Here is a 14,255-nt window from a genome sequence, read left to right on the forward strand (position 1 = left end):
CCTGGAAATAATAAAGCAGCAAATAACAGCAGTGTCAAAGAAGATTAGCAGATATGAAGCCAGAACTACACAACACAGGCAGAATCTCCAATTCCAGTCGAATCAGAGACGTTTCTACCAAAGCATAGAAGGAGAAACTGCAAGAAACCTAGAAACACCAAAAAAAGAAGCAACAGTGCAATTCTGGGGGAAATTATGGGACAATCCACTACATTATAATAAAAAAGCAGGCTGGATAAAAGAGGTCAAAAAATGTAACCAACAAATGCAAGATCTAATAATAACACCAGAATTAATAAGTGAAAGAGCAAAGAAAATTAAAAATTGGACTGCGCCAGGCGACGATGAACTGCATGGCTTTTGGCTTAAACACCTAACAAGCTTTCATAGACAACTATCAAAACAGTTCAATCACATTTTGAAAGGAGGTGATATTGAACAATGGCTAACAACTGGGAAAACTCATCTCATCATGAAAGACCCAGCAAAAGGTGCAGTTCCAAGTAATTATAGACCGATAACCTGCCTGCCCACCATGTTCAAATTATTAACTGGAATAATAGCAGATGAAGTGATGCAACACTTATTAACTAACAAACAGCTTCCAGGTGAACAGAAAGGAAATTGACCGAACACCAGAGGCACAAAAGACCAGCTGCTGCTTGACAAAATGATTTTAGAAAATTGCAAGAGAAGAAAAACCTTGCATGGATTGACTACAAGAAAGCCTTCGATTCATTGCCTCACATATGGATACTAAAATGTTTAGAAACAACTGGTGTCAGCAAAAACATTCAGATATTTATAAAAAATGAGCATGTGGAGTACACAGTTAACAATCAATGGCGAGACACTTGGACAGATTAGCATTAGAAGAGGGATTTTCCAAGGGGACTCACTATCTCCTCTGTTGTTTGTAATCGCCATGACCCCACTTTCACAAATACTAAACAAAACAGGCCTCGAATACCAAACATCTAAAACATCAAGTCAAATCAACCATCTGCTGTACATGGACGATCTGAAGTTGTATGGAAAGTCCCAGGCAGAAATCGAATCACTGCTAAACACTGTCCGTATATTCAGTAGCGATATAGCAATGGAGTTTGGACTAGACAAGTGTGCTGCATTAATAATGAACAGAGAAAAATAAGAAAAACAGAAGGAATAGAACTGCCCAATGGAAGCAAGATCAAGAACCTGGAAGAGAAAGAACATTACAAATACTTGGGCATTCTCCAGGCTGATAACATCGCACACACTGACGTTAAAAGAAAAATTGGAAGAATAAGGAGAGTTAGAAAAACCCTAAAGTCCAAACTCAATGGCAGGAACACCATACAAGCCATAAACACCTGGGCTATACCTGTTATCAGATACACTGCAGGAATAATAGACTGGACCCAGGCTGAGCTAGAGATGCTAGATCGTAAGACCAGGAAAATCATAACCACCAATCATGCTCTACACCCCTGCAGTGATGTAGATAGGCTATACCTCCCTCATAGCTCAGGTGGAAGAGGAATGCTGCAAGTCCATCAAACAGCAGAGGAAGAGAAAAGAGGCCTTGAAGAATATACCAAGGACAGTGAAGAAGATGCACTTCAAATGGTCAATAATGCAAAACTATTCAACACCAATGAAACAAAGCAGGCCTACAAGAAAGAACAAGTCAAGAACCGAGCAAAAAATGGAAAAAGAAGCCACTGCATGGTCAATATTTGCACAATATAAGTGGAAAATCAGACATCACCAAGACCTGGCAATGGCTTAAGAATGGCAACTTGAAGAAAGAAACAGAGGGTTTAATACTGGCTGCACAAGAACAGGCACTAAGAACAAATGCAATAAGAGCAAAAGTCGAAAAATCCACAACAAACAGCTTCTTTGTAAAGAAGCAGATGAAACCGTGGACCACCTCATCAGCTGTTGTAAAAAGATCGCACAGACTGACTACAAACAAAGGCATGACAAGGTAGCAGGGATGATACATGGGAACATCTGCAAAAAATACAAGCTACCTGTAGCCAAAAAATGGTGGGAACATAAAATTGAAAAAGTTGTAGAAAATGAAGATGCAAACATATTATGGGACTTCTGACTACAAACAGACAAACATCTGCCACACAACACACCAGATATAACTGTAGTCGAGAGGAAAGAAAAACAAGTCAAAATAATCGACATAGCAATACCAGGGGATAGCAGAATAGAAGAAAAAGAAATAGAAAAAATGTTTTTCACAGCTGCCGCACTGAATCGATACTTTCAATGAGCTGTCCACCACAACACCAAGATCTCTCTCCTGGTCAGTCATTGACAGTTCAGACCCCATCAGTGTATATGTGAAGTTGTGTGGTTTTTTGCCGGACTATGCCTCCCTTTAGACTTCCTTAGACTGAATCGTATTTGCCCTTTTGTCGCCCACCTGCCCCGTTTGGGGAAATCCTTTTGGAGCGCCTCACAATCTGTTTTGGATTTCACTACCCTAAGTAGTTTAGTGTCATATGTAAATTTGGCCCCTTCACTGCTTACCCCAACTTCTAGATCATTTCTGTACAAGTTAAAGAGCACTGGTCCCAGTACAGATCCCTGTGGTACTCCACTTCTTACTTCCCTCCATTGTAAAAACTGTCCAATTATTCCTACCCTCTGTTTCCTAACCACATATGAATCTGTCCTCTTCCCTGAGAGTTCACATTCTATTACTAATGGAATAGGCTTTGCACTTGCAATAGAATCCATTAGACTATTTTCCCTGCCAGTGACAGATAACAGGCAAACATGTCAGCATTCTGGCTTCACTGTCAAACCGGCCACACCCTGTATAACTTTGCCAAGACATATTAGCATAGGCTTTAATGGGGCGGGAAAACCTTAATAACTTTTGAAATGCTACGCAACACTTCACAAAACCACTGAAAGGCACCCCTCTTAAACAAACCCGAACAGAGTACATCAGTCATGTTCACCAAATGTGAAAGAAATGATACGTGTCTCAACATTGGACAAAAAAGGAACAAAGTATCCATTTTCAGAACTTTTAAAAACTTATTGTACTTGTGTAAATGTTCATCAGATAACTTTGAAATTAGACACTTTTGTAGACCTTGTCTAGTAGATCACACCTGCCAAAGAGGTCAAGTTACTAGCTTAACAAATGTCATATTTATTACAATTTTGAGGCTTATAATGGTGGAACCATCTTTTTTGCTACTTGCCTTAAATATAAAGGAGCACTTCCATGCCCTGTTAAGAAGGGAACATGTGCCAAACCTCAGTTGCATTAGTATTACTGCAGCTCCCCTGGCTGGTGAAGAAATTGAGAACAGAACTGCTGCTTACCCCACCAACTGCTGGGCTTGATGCAAATACAGTTCCAATTATATATGCTGCGATCTTACATCTTCAGCCCTCCAGCTGCTGTTGGGCTACAATTCCCATCATCCCCAGCCACAGTGGCCAATAGGCAGGAATGTTGGGAACTGTAATCCAACAGCAGTTGGAGGGCTGAAGTTGTGCAGCCCTGACTTACATGCATATAAATAGTTTCTCTGGATGGTGGCCTAAGAATTTAATCCAGAAACACAATTGTTCAACTCAGTGACACTCAGCAATCTACTCGAATGGACTGTAGACTGAAATGCCAGTCATTTTGTAGGTTATTTTAAAAGAAACCCTTATCATGTGTTAGCTAAAGATAAAATCAAAAAATGTTAGTCCATTTGACCACCATAATCTGTAAGTGGTTTGGAGGACTCAGCAACTTTCAAGACCCAGTATGCCCATAAAGACTGGCAGACAATTACCCAAATAATACTCACCTCCATCAGCGCAGAAAACCACACAGAGTTAAGTGAAATTACCATTCCATTAAAAAAAAAAAAGCAATAATGAAAGGCTATCATGGCTTTTTAAAAAAAAAGGTTGCATTAGATGCCTGCATACCCAAATAGGTGTAGCTGTCTAGCAAGACATGACAGTACCCAGTTACTGGCAAAGTTGTAGACACAATGCTGGTATCACTGCCAACCAAGCAGACACAGCTGGTCAGCCAAATAGGGACAGCATGAGGAAATAAGATAGCAATTCTGTACGCAAGCAGCTTAGAAAGCTTCACAAGCTTTCACACTTCAGAATAAGTGAAAAAAGGAAACATCAAGATAAAAACTTTATCCAATGAATAATGCAATGCAAAGTGCAAATAATGTAACATGCTGCTTTTTTTTTTTAAACAAAATGAAAAATGTCTCCCTTCTGCTCTCTACATAAGAATGGTGACAGGATAACATAAGGGCCAATTTGCCCATAGGAAATGTGATGGATTTGCTTCATGTACACTTAGCTCTGTAAGGAGGTACCAGATAGCAAAATACGTAGCATTTTCTGCTGTTGCTTTTGGTTATTCTGCAAGGCTGGGGACATGTATGTGTCAGTATGCGTATGTATCATGTACAGTAAAAGTGGTGAGCAAATATGTTCCTTGAACAACTTGTCCCAAGTCATCATCAAGCCAAGTCACAGCAGAGACAGGTGAGAGTGAGAAAGACACAGCCACAACGTCGCCCATGTGAACAATTTTGCATTGTACAGTTACTTGGCATTGCAGTGTTGCATTGCATTGTGTAGCTGCTTGACAGAACTACACAAAAACCAGTAAAAGTGCCTTTAAGATTGTTGCCATATATACAATTAAAATACAGATTTGTTTTACAAAGGCTTCATAGACATCTAAGCTTCAATCCTTTTTGTCCATATATGTGCATATATACGATATGTACTTATTTCATATTAGTGAATAAACCTATTCAATATACTAGTCAGGGGCGGATTAAGCTTTTTGCTGCCTTTTAAAAAAACGCCGCAGTGGGATGGCAGTGGAATGGGGGCAGTGGAATGGGGGCAGCAGAGGCTGCAGCGGCTGCTGCTGGGAGAGTGGGGGGGGGCGGTTGAGGGGAAAGTCCCCCAATTTACCACCTAACACAACGCTGCTGCCTGCACAGTGCAATGGAGGCGGTGAGAGAGAGCTCCTTCCAGCTCCCTTTTTTCTAAAACAAAGCCGCTGCATTGGAGGATGGCATGGGGGGCTGGCGACCGTGAAAGAGAGCTCCTTCCCAAATGACTAAATGGTCCCGTCCTCAGGCACCTGTGGAGAAAGGCCCATAACTGGCTGCCTGCAGACCATTGGCCTCTCTAGTGTTTTTCCCATCTGTGTGCAGAATGAGTTTTGTTCTGGGTGGCAGTATCAAGGCAGTGTATGCAAACATACATTCAGAGTGGGGCCTTGCTGATTCAACAGTGGAGGATCTAAAATTAACTGAGCGGACATCAAGAAACTTGTGAGTGTGCACATGTGTACACACCTTAGAAGGAACACTGCTGCAGACAGGGCCACTCATACATTTGGGAAGGAGCTGGAAGGAGCTGTCTTTCGCCACCCCTGGCCCTGTCACCCCTGTGCTTTATAGGTAATAACCAGCACTTTATATTTTGCCCAGAAACTAATTGGCAGTCAGTGGCATCTATGTTCATAAACAAAGCTAATGCAAAACTTATCAATCAATCAATGTATTTGCTCCAACAACATTTATATTGCATTCAAATATAAGAGTTACCTCCCCGCCCCACCCTGGCATATAAGCAATCTGTGGGAAAATTAATTACAGAGTTGGAAAGTTAAAATGAACAAGTGTATAATCAACCAAACAGAACACCAATCTGTGTATTATTTGCTGCAAAGTGTAATGTTTTTTGAAAATATGCAGACTTATAAATTTGATAGGATCCCTTTAAGAAAGTATGTTGTGAAGCAGAGTACCAGGTCTTTAAGGCTAATACTTACAGAACTAATATCCTTTGGAACATTCTTCCAAAGGAAATGATGGAAAACCCCATTGCTTGTGACATTTAGAACTACAGCGAACAAAATGCTATTAAATGTTCAATAGAGGATTTTGCCTGGAGATTGGATAGATGACCTAATAGGTCTTTCTCATCACTAGCCTCTATGATTCTGGTGCTACAAAATGGTGACACAAATCTTTAAGATTACGAATCTCATGTGATTGACAGCTAGAGATGCTAACTTGATCTAGATATCTCAGAGGAATTACAGCAGGATAAGGCCTATGGATGTGACAGTAAAATTAACCACATAGGGACGGGGCACTGCAGGAATCAGATATTTGCATAGTTGAGAAATGTGTGATTTATACACATTAGATGCTCCGTGTAAAAGGCAAATCACAATATTTTGTATAATAACTTTTGAAGTAAAAAGGAGCAAAAAATAGCACATGCATGCAAGCACACACATGGAAAAGTGAAGAAATGCATGTTTATTTTTGTAATTCTATATTGCCTTTTGCTAATATAGTTTCAAGGTGGCTTAAAATATATTAATGTATTAATCAAATTAAAATTGATTTAAATACACAGCAACAATCAAAATACTATGGAAACTCCATAAAACAAACACAGAAAGCCATGCAGAAGATTCTCCTCTTTCCCCAAAGCCACACCTGACTAAATGCTGCATAGCGTCTCAGCAAAACATCAGGTAACTTGACAACTTAGAAAGTCTTGCAAACCCCCTATATCTCATTTCACATATATTAGGAGCTGGTGAGAAGCCAAGTCCCGTCCACTCTTATTCACTGGCTCCCTCCAATGTAATTGTAGATAGCTAAGGCTCAAAGTCCAAGGTAAGTGCAGTGCCTGTCCGGGTAGAGAGAAGGAGAATGCAAGAAGCATGGTTTTGGTAAGTCTTCACCCTCCTGATTCCAAGTGTGAAAAGGCTGGCAGACCAAAATATTTTCTTATGTACCTGAAAGGACTGATGGGCTAATAGCTGCCTACCATTGCCCGAGAAAGGGTAGAGTTCAGAACGATGAGAAGGAGAGTAAATCTTGAGCAAAGACAATCATTTTTATTGCAAGACAGAACAAGAAGAATGAGGACCAAGCAGAGCCCTTTATAACAACATGTCACAAGAAAGTAATCAGACATCCTGGGACATAGTTTCCATATAGGCTGGAATATGCTAAACACTGATTAGAGAACTGATGGAGAAGAAAGTAGGAGGACAAAGAGCAGTAGAGTCTTGGGAAGCAAAAGAGAATGGAATGGTAGGTGGTCAGGCAATGTGAGAGGAGAGCAAAAGCTGCAGAAACTGAGCATAGTCCAAAGAGAAAAACTGGAGAATAGTTAAATACTGGCAAGAAAGAAAGTAATAAGAAAGGGAAGGGAGAACAGAGTTGATGGTACAGGTTATGAGGCTGGAAATAAGCAATAGGAAGATTAGGGAGGGCAGCTGGAAATGAATGGAGAACAGAACAGTGAGCGAGGTGGAAGACAAATCACATCTTACTTAATCCTTCTGCAGCTCTCCAGGGACATTATGAGAATCTGAATTCTGCAACGAGACACAATCCACAACTGAAGTCTTGCTCTGATGATTGGTTCATGAACATATAGGTCACTTCAGTATACATAATGGTAAATGATACTAATAGGCAGCATCCAGACTAGTTCCACTCATGCAAAAATATTCCACTTCTGTAACAGGAGTGGGGCAATTTTCACAAATCTCCCCTTCCCTCTGCAGCTCCTCATGGCCCTTGAAAATATGCCCCTAAATGCTTCCCAACCCTCAGGGACTTATTTTCAGGTGGTGAATGGGGCAGCAGAGTGAACGGGAGCCAGCATAGCATAGTGTTTAGAGTGTGGGACTAGGACTTGGAAGACCAGAATTTGATTCCCCATTCAACCATGAAACTCACTGGGTGACTCTGGGCCATTCATGTATCTCTCAGCCTAACCTACCTCACAGGGTTGGAGGAAGAGTTAGGTAGCCTAACCTACCTCACAGGGCTGGAGGAAGAGGCTCCTTGGAGGAAGAGTGGGATATAAACGTAATAAATAAAATAAATAAATAAAAATAAATAATGGCAAAACATCACCCTTCCCCTTTGCACAAGTAGAACTTTATTTCTGCATGAGTGGAACTAGTATGGATACTGAACGTTAATAACAATCATCACCACTTGTAGGGAGCTTGTGGAGCGTTCAGAGTTCATTCTGTATTATATGGTTGTAATCCTTACAGCAGCCCTGCAAAGTAATTATAGAAAGATAGAGGCTGTGGTTGTGAGGGAGTGGCTTGCCTAAGGCCACGCAGTGAGTTCACAGCAGGAGCAAGATTTGAACAAGGGAGTTTTTGAACTGTAGCTCAGTCTCTTAGCCTGAGAATTTAACATATTTGCAAAGATATGGAGGTGGGGGTGAGGACTGGACAAATGATGGCGTTTGTGAGGCTGGGGGCAGTGGAAGTGAAGGAGCATGGATGCATGAGTAAAACTGGAGCGTTGACAGTGTTGGAAGCTGCTGCCCAGGATTCAATTTGATTTAAAGTGGAGTTAAAAGACAAGTAATATAAACAATGGAAACCTTGTTAAAGACAGTATTTTTATGCCAGTTTGAAAGAGACTCTTTTCTTTAAGAAAGGCATTGCAGGCGCTATCCTGAGACCACTGGTTGAGAACGAGGCCTGATTTTCAGTAGCCATTTGATATAGCAGGTTTATTGCTTTCTTTGTTTTGCTTGCAATCTGATAGCCGAGTGAGCCAGTTGCAGTGTTAGAAGCTTAATTTTCAAAGTAAATGTTGAAGAATGAATCCAGATTTTGACACAGCAAGACTTTACTCTTATTGTTAAATATTTCCAGACTGTGCTGTTCTGAACTTTTTCCTATAATAAATGAAAGTCTCCCTTTTTGAAGTAGCATTTAAAAACAGGATAAGTCAAATCTAAAATTGTTGAGTCTCACATATAAGTGAATTTATACTTCTGTTTATGGTAGTTTTGTCAAAAACCTCTTACATGTATTCAGGTTAAGATGCTAGTACACAATGAATGGAGAGAGAAAAAACATTGTCTTTAAATGATTCAGTAGAGAAGTATATCATTTTAAACAATACTTGCAGTTTCTCATTATCTATTGATTGTAACAGTAAAATAAGACCCTGAAGACTTTTAAAAAACATATTGCTTTTTTGAATTAATTTGATTAAAACAGGAATTGTTCATGTGTTAACTATTCCAGATATATGTTCAGTTAATGGTGCTTTCACAGCCATATGAACAACCATCATAACATGATCTTGGAGATGATATAAACTTATGACACATGCCAGAGGACTGAGGGGAAAGGGTTGGTGGCAACTACAAATTAATGAAACATATAATGTACAATCTGCACTTCAAAGCACCAAGAATCATACTTGCAAGACCTGAGAAATTTCAAAAACTCTGTAAGGTGCATCCTCCCTTACATGCACAGTTATTTGCAATATTAATATGCCAGAGGTACAACTAAATAATAATCCCCTCCTCCATTCTCAGGGGTTCTCCTTTGATTGTTACTGAACCAATCACTACTATATTTTAAAAACAACAACAACTACTACTGCTGCTGCTGCTGCTGCTACTAAGCACTGGAGCTCATTCCAACATGCCTAGATAAGGGTGTACATTAGAAAACATATAAAAGCTTTTCTCATGAGCAGCCAAGCCTGAGCTTGGCTGCCTGTTAATACCGCCATGATCCGCTTGGATCCCAGCAGTGCTGCGGCGCTAAGCCCAGCACTGAAGCCCAACTGTTAGCCAAGGTTAAGGTAGCTAATGCGCCCTTAACCCAGCTCCCGGGATCATGTGTCAGTATGAGCTGCTTGCAGTTCGCCACAGGGGCTTATTTAGAGCAGTCATCTGGGGGAAGGTAGTTTGAACCCTGTCTTATCCACATACACAGTCGTATGAATAGCCCCACAATCACCCATTTTACCACACATCTGTACCTGTACTTGAAAAATTGTAGGAAACCTGATTTGGGCTAGTTTGTTCCTCTGTGTGAACTCTCAAGCAAGATAAAAAGAGGATATCATTTTGATCAAGTAGTATTGAGGATGAAGCAGGAGGACGTTAATTGGCATCAGGAAATGCAGGAAATATTAAGAGCCAGTAGTCCAGGAATGGCTTTGGGGGGATTTGAATAGGGAGACGATGAAGGCAGGCCTGGTACACATCCCCCACTCCACCCAGCAATTGAGGGGGTGTGGCAGGCCATGTGCCAATTTTCCTGCACCCCAATCTCTATCCCATTCCTGTAGTGTGCAAAACATGCTACTAACCAGCTCCCCTCATACCCCACTCTCTTTCCCCACCCTCATCTCCCCACATTCCACACCACTGATCTGCCATCCCCCACAATCTTCCCTTCGCTTGTAGTGGAGGAGGTGGTGCTAGTAGTGGTGACAGCCCCTCCTCCTGAATCCATCCTTCACCTTTCCTGTCTTTTGAATAGGCAAGGGGTGGGCAACAGAGCAGCAGGAAGCATGAAATCCCCTGTCTTTTCAAAAAATAGGTAGGGAGCAGAATGTGCTCAGTGCAAGGTGCCAGAGGAGGATCCATGGCCCTGCCTCACCACACCTTATTGGTGGGCCAGCCCTGGATGAAGGAAAATAAACTTGATACAAGAAATTTATGAGAGATATACTATGAGCTTTAACTGAAACATTTCATTCAGAAGTGAATCTCAGCTGCATCAATGGAGCTTCAGAGTCATTCAACAAGTTAGCATAATATTTAGAAATCTGTTTTGATAGGGAAATTAGACATCGTCCATCTACAAAATATCAAATTAAAATGTTTAGGCCTGGGATGTTTTAGCAGCATTAAATATATGTCTGACACACAAATCATCAATTAAAAAAAAATCAAAAACGTTCTAGATATCTTTTTACTTTCAGGCAGGATTCCAACTTTATCCTGCTTTTCACAACTTTTTCTAGCACTTTGTTTGTTTTGGCACCATTCACCTGTTAATTAATCCAAGTACACCCCAAAACTACATAGTCTATTATAGTCCTTCCTTATTCTTCCCCCTTCTTTCACACTTAATTCACACTGCATATAAACAACTTCTAATTAATGAACATTTAGCACTGGCAGAAAGAGATTGCTTAAAAGCACAAAACAAACTCAAGGATTATATAGAGTTAAAACCTTTTTAAAAGCTGCATTTTCAGACATTCCATTTAAGTTAAATCCTCACCTGCAATTCCATTCAACACAACACTGCATCTGGTTCACAAGTTACATATCCATTTGATTGTGCACATTTTAATGTGAGCACACACTTTTTAAAAAGATGGTTTTGTGCATCTTCTAAGAAAAACATGTTTCCCATAGCAGCATGAATTTTCAGGGGCATTTCCTTCTGAGAAGATAGTACTGGAAACAAGCAAGATCTCAAGTAAGTTAGACATATCTCATTTATTTCAATGATGCTTAACCATGACTAGCTTAGTCTAGATCTCGCCCAGATCTTTTTGTAAAGATTAGCATAACTAGGTTGCAATTTATTTCTTCAGCTGCAAGGGGGGAAAGTCCTGCCACTTGAGGTGGGCTCTCTCCTTTGTCCCCTCCTCCTCTCCTTCCAGTCTTAGTGATCAGATTGTAGCCACCCATGGTCTAAGGATGCTGTTGTTCAGTGCTAGATTTGTCTGTAATAAATCTTCTTCCATCTTTGATCTCCTTTTAGATGAACAGGCAGATTTGGCTTGCATCACTGAGACCTGGTTAGATCCGGATGGGGATGTTCCCCTGACTGAGATGTGTCCACCTGTCTATGCCCCTGTGGTGATGGGGAAGTTGAAACAATCGAACATGTTTTGCTTTATTGCTCCTTCTATAGAGACTTACGTTTAGAACTAATATCTCCACTGTTGGCTCGTTTCCCAGGAAATTCGTCTAACCAACAAGTGGCTTTCCTGCTTGAGGACAGCATACCTGCCATTACTCGGAAAGTGGCGGGCTTTTGTGCAGCAGCTTGAAGAGTGCGCCAGTTTTTAATTAACAATCCTAGTGCTGCTCTATAACCTTTCAGTTATAATATTGGGTTAGACTGTTGACTTGTTTGTTTGTTTTTTAAATTATTTATATTTTAATTGTATTTTTTCCCCTTGTTGTGCTGGTCATAGACCGTAATAAACTTTGATTGATTGATTGATGTGTCCACCTGGCTTCTCTGTGTTTCATCACGGTCGAGGTGGTGGTGTTGCGGTGATTTTCAAAGAAGATCTTATGTTGATTAGGGGCCTTTTCCCACAGGTGACGGGGTGCGAATATCTTTCTGTAAGTCTGGGTCGATGTGAACTTGTCCTCCTGGTTTATCGACCTCCTCGTTGTCCATCTGCTGCTTTTTCCGAGCTCCTTGATTTGGTGTCAGGCCTGGTGATTACGACCCCAAGACTTATGGTTCTGGGGGATTTCAATCTTCCAGCTCCTGATGTGGGTTCGATGGTTCGGGAGTTCATGAGCTCTATGGCTACCATGGGCTTGTCTCGATCATTTCGGGCCGGACTCGTGTGGGTGGACATACCTTGGACTTGGTTTATCTTTTGGGGCAATGGCAGGCAGATCTGGTCATGGAAAATATTGTCATCTCTCTCCTGCCATGGTCTGATCATTTTCTGATTAATACGCAGATTGCAGTGGCCCCCTGTCTCTACCGGGACAGCGCTACAACATGGATGGTCCCCCCCAGGTGCTTCATGGATCCTGTTGGATTCTAGGAGGCTCTTGGGGACATTCTTTGCAATCTGGTAGGCATTTCTCTATCACAGCTTGTGGAATCCTGGAACATTGAGGCCACGAGGGCGTGAGGTGAAATTGCTTCCAAGTGTCCTTTTACAGTTTGTGGATCCTGGCTCCCTTGGTTCTCTGAGGAGCTTAGGGAGATAAGACAGACCAAAAGATGCTTGGAACGCTGTTGGAGGAAAACTGGTGCCCAAGATGACCGAATGCGACTACTTGCCCATATTCGGGAATATTCTAGGACGATAAGAGTGGCGAAATCCCCCTATTTCTCCGCTCTTATCGCATCAGCTGACTCTCGTCAAGCGGCCTTATTTTGGATTACCCGCTCCGTTCTTAGGAGAGAGGAGCCGGTAGATGTTCAATCTGGCCACTGTGATCAATTTACTCAATTCTCTGCTGATAAAGTCACCCGCCTTCGGCTAGAGTTGGACTCTACTTCTGTAGGATCTGATCAGATAGAGGCGATTCCACCCTGTGATGTTATATGGGACACCTTTGAGTTGGTTGAGGATATGGACACAATTCTCTTGGGTATGGGTGCGGCAACGTGTTGCTTGGACCCTTGTCCCTCCTGGCTGGTTAGAACAGCTGGTAGGAATGTTAATTCTTGGCTACGGGAATTGGTTATCTCTTCTTTATGAAAAGGCCACTCCTTTATGGAGTTCCCCAGAGTTCAGTTCTTGCCCCTGTCCTCTTTAACATCTATATGGAGCCACTGGGTCAGGTCATTTCCCAGTTTGAGGTGAGATTTCATCAATACGCTGATAATACTCAGCTGTATATTGCCATCCCAGCCCATTCTGGAGATGCTGTTTCTGTGCTTACTCGATACCTGGAAGCTATTAAGGTCTGGATGAATCAAAATAAGCTCAGACTGAATCCCACTAAGACTGAGCCATGAGCCACTCTTACTCAGCCCTCGTACCGGCCAACAGCTGGATGTGAACCTTGTTTTAGATGGGGTGGTGCTGCCCCCAAAGGAGCTTGTACGTGATTTGGGGGCCCTTTTGGACTCGCACCTCCTGCTTGAACAGCAAGTGGAGGCTGCAGCCAGAAGTGCCTTTGCCCAGCTCCATCTGATTCGTCAATTACACCCTTACCTTGATTGGCAAGCATTAATGACAATGACCCATGCCCTTGTTATCTCCTGCCTAGATTATTGTAACGCCCTCTATCTAGGGTTACCTTTGAGGATGATCGGAAAGCTACAACGGGTCCAGAATGCAGCAGCTCGTTGACTTATGGGTGCCAGAAAATATGACAGGGTAACACCTCTCTTGCAGTCATTGCACTGGTTGCCTATTCACTACCGAGTTCAATTTAAGGCCCTGGTTTTTACCTTCAGAGCCTTGTGGGGTTTGGCACCTGTCTACCTACAGACCCGCCTCTCCCATCCAGTTACATCCTGTCCAGTCAGATCTGCTCAGATGGCCTTTTGTCGGTCCCCGATTTCCACGCAGTTTGGGGTGCTAGGACCCGAGAAAGGGCCTTCTCGATTGCTGCCCCACTTCTCTGGAATTCCCTTCCCCTGCAGATTCGTTTAGCACCTTCCTTGTTGATTTTTAAATCTCTATTGAAGACTTTTCTTTTTCGCCAGG

General features: G+C 41.9%; 1 protein-coding gene and 1 long non-coding RNA gene across 6 annotated transcripts in view; one reads left to right on the plus strand and one right to left on the minus strand.

The window, feature by feature from the left end:
* Positions 1–12,063, plus strand: part of LOC128340000 (uncharacterized) — a 43,991-nt gene extending 31,928 nt beyond the window's left edge. Inside the window, exon 2 of the long non-coding RNA XR_008313393.1 lies at positions 11,600–12,063. This is a non-coding gene — a long non-coding RNA (uncharacterized LOC128340000). The remainder of the gene's footprint in view (positions 1–11,599) is intronic.
* The window catches only part of MACROD2 (mono-ADP ribosylhydrolase 2), a 1,527,488-nt gene that overhangs the window by 1,189,949 nt on the left and 323,284 nt on the right, over positions 1–14,255 (minus strand). The window lies entirely within an intron of this gene.

The sequence above is a fragment of the Hemicordylus capensis genome, chromosome 1, assembly GCF_027244095.1.
Source record: "Hemicordylus capensis ecotype Gifberg chromosome 1, rHemCap1.1.pri, whole genome shotgun sequence".
NCBI classification, from domain to species: Eukaryota; Metazoa; Chordata; class Lepidosauria; order Squamata; family Cordylidae; genus Hemicordylus; species Hemicordylus capensis.